The sequence below is a fragment of the Mus caroli genome, chromosome 2 (assembly GCF_900094665.2).
Source record: "Mus caroli chromosome 2, CAROLI_EIJ_v1.1, whole genome shotgun sequence".
NCBI classification, from domain to species: domain Eukaryota; kingdom Metazoa; phylum Chordata; class Mammalia; order Rodentia; family Muridae; genus Mus; species Mus caroli.
In genome coordinates this window covers 148,415,955-148,421,954 of record NC_034571.1, presented here as the reverse complement: position 1 = coordinate 148,421,954, position 6,000 = coordinate 148,415,955, and the positions used below count along the sequence as shown (strand labels likewise).

At 54.4% G+C, this 6,000-nt stretch overlaps 1 protein-coding gene across 15 annotated transcripts in view; it reads right to left on the bottom strand.

Moving 5' to 3' along the window:
- Positions 1 to 6,000, bottom strand: part of Epb41l1 (erythrocyte membrane protein band 4.1 like 1) — a 122,633-nt gene that overhangs the window by 66,119 nt on the left and 50,514 nt on the right. The window contains exon 1 of one of the 15 annotated variants that reach the window (XM_029472786.1): positions 1,421 to 1,616. The exons of 13 other annotated variants lie outside the window; for them this stretch is intronic. The gene's annotated coding sequence lies outside the window, so the exon portion shown is untranslated. Of the gene's footprint in view, positions 1 to 1,420; positions 1,617 to 6,000 lie in introns of those variants that run through there. One more of the 15 variants, XM_029472807.1, reaches the window with a different exon arrangement.

Here is a 6,000-nt window from a genome sequence, read left to right as displayed (position 1 = left end):
TCTACCATAGAACCCCTTCAGGAAGCTCACAGAGCTGGACCCAGAGCACTGCCACAAAGCCCAGGGAATGCTTTAATAGGAACAAAGCCCCACCCCCCACCGCCACCCCCATGTTCTCCTCCAGGACTGCTGTCAGGTGTCCCCCAAATCCTAGAGACTGTGTGCCTATAAGCCATAAATGTTGTGCATCAGTTTCTGGGAACATGGGATCTCAGGCTGGCCACCAGAGCTAGCTGCTCCATGACTGGTGACTGGCAGAGCCTCTCTGGGCCACCATGACTGACAAGAAGCTGGTACAGGCTGCCGCTGTCACAAGCTCCATCTGGAGTCATGGATGGGTGGCAGGCACACACCACTTCTATTCTGTACACCCTAGCCTGGGACAGGAGCCTCTGGGGCCACCATCCAACTGCTGAGATTCTGGAAGGCTCCTGAGGCTCACAGAGACCGGGCTGATGGAGCAGGCTGGCCCCTGCACAGCTCCAGAGAGCTCCTAAATCCAGCCCTTTTACACTCCCACCTCGGTGTGCAGGAGAGGTGACATGCCAATCCAGGGTGATGTCGGAACACGTGGTTAGTTCTCTCCCACCCCCACCCCCACCCAATGAATGGCAGAGCTCTGGGGTAAGCAAGACGCAAGAGGCATGGCTGGCAGGGGAGAGAGAGAGAGGCAGCCCCTTCTCTGGGTGCTTGTTCAGCCTTCCCAAAACCATGGACTCTCTGGCCCATACAACCAGCCGGTGACTTCAGCGCCCAATGAATACCACAGTGGCTTGAGTCACCTCCACACCTATACCTGTCGCCAAGACCCCCCAGCCTCTTGGGAACTTGACCTCTCCAAGTGTGACGGTTCCAGGTACAATCAACAGACACGAGGCATGTATGTCTGATCAGGGGGTACAACTACCAGCCAGTCCAAATCCTCAGTCCTGGGGGATAAGGTTCAGCTCAGGCAGGGAAAGGAGGAGGGATGGGGAACCAATGCAAGTGAGAAAAGGGTCTGTAAGCAAGGGGTGAGGAAGATACTGAGAACAGTATCCAAGCAGCCAACCTCTAGCCAAGATATTGTCCTGTAACATCAGTAGCCTAGAGAAGAAAACCAGAGAGCCCTGGGCCACCAAAGGAGGCACCTGGGATGGCTTTCCAGAACAGAGTGGGCCAGCTTCCCGAGCCCATCGTCCAGCAATGGCTCATTCTACACCAAGGGGCCAGCTGACACCTCTGACCCCTGGCACTGAGGAAGCGGCAGAGGTGAGGGGAACAGCAAAGGTCTCCCCAAAACTGGCCAAGGGGGCCAACAGCCATCAGACTCAGCTCCTAATCTCACCCCCTCTCTTCCCCCACGGCTGGAGGCTGGGCCTAGATTGTAGCACATCCTGGGTCCCCCATGCCATCTCATCACCGGTTCCCACGTGCCTACCTGGGCCTGGGGGTCCCCATCTCGGACCGGCTGGGCGAGGGCCGGTCCCCTCGGCTCCTCCGGGCCCGCAGGCCGCGGGGTGGGGCGGCGCGGGCGGGCTCTGCGGAGCAGCCTGTTCCGCGACACCCCCGCCCGCTGATGGATGCCGACTGCAGCAGCGGCCGCGGCGGTCGGCGTGCGCCGGGGGCTGGGCACCGTGCCCACAGCCCCGGGCCTGGCGCCCGCCGCGCGGCCCGCCCCCGCCGCGGCCTCCGCGCCCAGCCCAGGGGCGGCCGCGAGCCTGCCTCCTCGCTCGCGGCGCCCAGCCCCTGCCTCCGCCTCCTCGGCTGCCTGCCTTGCCTCCTCCGCTCTTTCCCCGCCACCCCGCGGTCCACTGCGGGACGAGATGGCCGTCTCCGCCCTGGCCCTGGCCAGCCGGCCTCCTCGCTCGCTAGCTCGCTCGCGGGCTCTCTGGGCCAAGCCCTAGTGGGGGCTCAGGGAGAGAGGGAGGGGGAGGGGAGAAGAAGGAGGAGGATCCCTGACTCAGAAGAGGTGACTCAGCCTCTGTGGGCCTCCCATCCCACAGAGTCCGGTCCCCTTCACTCCCCTACCGATCCCTTTCACTCCCCTGCAAGCTCAGCGCGGGGACAGAACCCGCCTGGGATGCAGCGTTCTTCTCCCGGTAGGGAATCCGCAAGGCAACTGCCTTCCGGGAATCATCCGGCATGAGTGTCCCTAGGGTGGGTGTGCTCCCTGTACCTATGTGCCTCGGTGACCATGACAGTAGTGTAACAGCGAAGGAATCCTGTAGGGGTTGGACCTCGGTAGAGATGTTTACTATATACAAGGACACGCGGTCGTGTGTGATCCCAGGTTCTACGAAGGGGCCACAGAGGTCATGGCTCCAAGCCAAGCTAAACCTTATTCCTCCACTCCAGCCGCACTGTTAGAACTCAAAAAGCCAGTTCCACCAGGTCACCTCTTTCTTATCCAAGCCTTTGGCAGCCACAGAGCACTTTGGAAAATAGAGGGCCTGGGTTCCAATCTAGTTCCGCAACTGGTTCTGCAGGTACTCTTGGCAAGAGGCTGCCGTGCGCCAGGCTTCAGTTTGTAAACGGTGAAAGACAGGATTAGACTTGGACTTAACCTGTCTCTGGGTCCTAGTGTGGGGGGAAAGGCTTGGGAGAAATGGCAGCAACTCATACATGGTCACCAAAGACCATGTGGTTCTACAATGGCAACCCATGTGACCCTCACTCCTAAACATCACCATCAGCCCCAGGCATGCTCGGCTCTTCTTTCATTCTTCCAATCACCCTGCAAATCTATTATGGGCAAGCAGATGTCTGGGCCATAGTACTTGAGCCCTCTGTCTCTCTCTCTCTCTCTCTGTCTCTCTGTCTCTCTCTCTCTCTCTCTCTCTCTCTCTCTCTCTCTCTCTCACACACACACACACACACACACACACACACACACTGCAGTTGTGTCTGTACTATCCTCACTGGGCAGAGAGTGGGGGAGGTGAAGAGGGGAGGCTAGGAAGTGGGAGGGTGTCCCACACTCCCTCCCCCTTCTTTGAGATAACATTAGATTGCTGCCCCACACCCACAATCTTATAGACTATGCTCAGCTCCAAGCCAAGCCTTCCCTTGAATGTGGACAAGTCCCCTCTTCATTGGATGCCTTAGGAGTTGGCGCCTGGCTGCTGCCTGCTGTCCACTAGTCTCAGGAGTGGGCAAAGAGCAGAAAGATACTGGCCAACCCCACACCAGACAAGAGGTGGAAAACCAATCAGCCTAAGCCAAGTGGGAGGGGCTTCCTCCCAGACCTTATCTCCAGGCGTCCTTTACCCAAGGAGCCTCACACAGGTCCTTAGGAGTATGGCCTCCAAGCAAGTCACTGACTCTCAAGGGTATACACTATTTGCACCCGATGTTTATTCAAATTAATGACTGGAACAACCTGCCGAACTCAGGAGCGCCATTAGAGGAACTCGCTGCTCCGTGGGCACAGCTGTGGGGAGGCCTCCCTCGGGCGTTTTGCTTCTGAGCTAACCTTTCCCTTCTGCTTTCCCCTCAAGCACAAGCTCCCAAGGCTGCAGAGCCAAGGCCCTCCCCATCCCTCAGTTTAACTCTTTTCCCCAGACAGCACTGCCACCCCCCATCCCTCCCCTGGGGCAGAGCCTGGTTCCCAGCCTCTTGGCCACACCGAGCCTCTCACTTTCCCAGGAAAACCCAGGCGACTTCAGAACCAAAGCAGGATGTTCCCAGACTTCATTTAGAGTCATACCCAAAGGGCCCAATTCACTTCCGGTCAGCGGCAACACGCTGGAGGCTGGGCTGTCTCTAGAATGATGTCTGTCTCTGTTTGTGTTGTTTTTATCATTATTTTCTGTGATTCTCTTCTAGGTCTATTATTAGCGCTTTCCAGTTTGCAAAGTACTTGATTCCACAGCATCATCTGAGTTAACATCACCCCTCCCCGCAAGTTATAAATAAGTAGCCAAGGCCCAGAGTAAGTGATTTGACCAAGGTCACTCTGCACAGTAATGGGGGCTCTCTGGACCCTTCCACTTCCTCCCATAATTTCTCTGGAGAAATTACAAACAAGACACAGCATGGGAACTCAAAAGAATGCATGGGTTCTGCGGGCATGCTGAAATCACCACCCTGGTACTTTTCTGCTTCCATTCTCCAAGCAGGGAAACTGAGGCATGGGATTCAACACCACTATGCCTCATGCAAGCCACCACAGAGAAACCTCAGGGCCCCTGATGAGGAAGAGCCCATTGCAACTGGTGTGCTTGAGGATGCATCCTGGTTCCATCTCTTCCTTCTGTTTCACTTCTACAAGTTGACCTCTCTGAGCCTTACTGAGAGGAACTCCCTGCTGCCCCTCTGTTCCTGTGAGGGGTGCTGTGAGGGCAGCTCTGCAGGGGCTCACAGGAGAGAGAGGACAGAATACTGCACTTCCTGTTAGGAGGAGGAGAAAGTCTAAGATCCAAGAAAGTCCCAAGCAGCCATGACTATGGTGGGTCAGAGGCTTCACCAAACTTCAGGCAGGTCTCCTCCACTACCCTTTGACCTTTCAGAGAAGGAACTCGGGCCCCAAGAGATTTTATCACCCAGAGTGTCTCGGTCTGATGGAGGAACGGGGCGGGGGTGGGGGAGGGGTAAGAGAGCTCTGCTCTCAGTGCTGAGCCCCCCTCCCAACATCTTTCCTTCAGGAAGCAGTGATGCTTACCCTGGGGCAAGCCCAGGATGCCAGAGAAGGAAGAACTGGGGAGTGTGACCCTGAATTCCAATAGGTCCAATGAGTGAGGACAGGGAAGGGCCCTAGAGACTAACCTCCATGCTGCTTCCTGAGCGCTTCCCCTGAGCCTGGCACTAGACACACATCCATGGGATTAATTCCTGAAACAATTCTCCAACCCTTTTTACAGTTGAAGTGACGGAGCCTTGGAGAACTGATGAGGTGCCAATGTCACCTGCTGATAAATGGCAGAACTAGAATGTGACCAGAGAGCCATCTGATGCCAAACACTGAGCCTCAGCCATCATAGACTCCCCCTTGCCTCTAGGTCTGCACTAATTAACACAGGAGCTGCTGGCCACCGGTGGCTGCCAAGTACCCAAAATGCACAAATGGAAACGTGCAGTAAACGCAAGATGGATAGTGGATCTTGACATCTGGGTATTAAAATTAAAGAGAATGTTTATATATCTCAATAATTCTTGTTTTAATATTACGGGACTAGGCATGTTGGTATGGAATCCCAGCACTTGAGATATGGAGGCAGGAGGAGCAGGAGTTTGAAACTAGCTTGTCTCAAAACAAAGCAATTAACTAAAAGTTATCGATATATCAGATTAAATAAAATCTCATTAGGATGATTTCATTTGGTGTGTGTGTGTGTGTGTGTGTGTGTGTGTGTGTGTGTGTGTGTGTTTCTAGGGATCCAGCCCAGGATCTTGTGCATGCTAGACAAGTACTCTACCCCTAAGCTACAGCCTCAGTCCTGTATGTAGTGCATGCACAGGTACATGTAGGCGTACATGTATGTTAGTGCATGTGGAATACATCAGATTCTTTCTATCTGACCTTTTTGAGACAAGGCCTCTTCACTGACCCCAGTGGCTGGACTAACCAGACTGGCCTCGAACTCACAGAGCCCCATCCCTGTCTGCCTCCCACGTGCTGGGATTAAAGTCATGGGCCACACTCGGCATTTTTTTATTTTATTTATTTATTTATTTATTTATTTATTTTTGACATAACATTTTGCTTTGTTGCCCAGTGTTCTAGACTTGAACTCCTGAACTCAGGGGATCCTCCCGCTCAGCTTCTCAAGCGCTGAGACTAAGAGCATGTGTGAGCTGCTTTTTTGTCTCTTTAATCATATGCATGACTTGCACATGTGGCTCACACGGTGTTTCTTTTGGTTAATAGGCACTTAGATACTCTGAAATCCTAACAGAGCCCAAGGAGATAAGAAAAGGTATCTTGCAGGAGAGGCAGATAGAATATACTGGGTTAAAACAGAGGTCACACAACGAGGGTATTTCAGGGCAAGGGATCTGCAAGACATCTGGCTCTGGCCT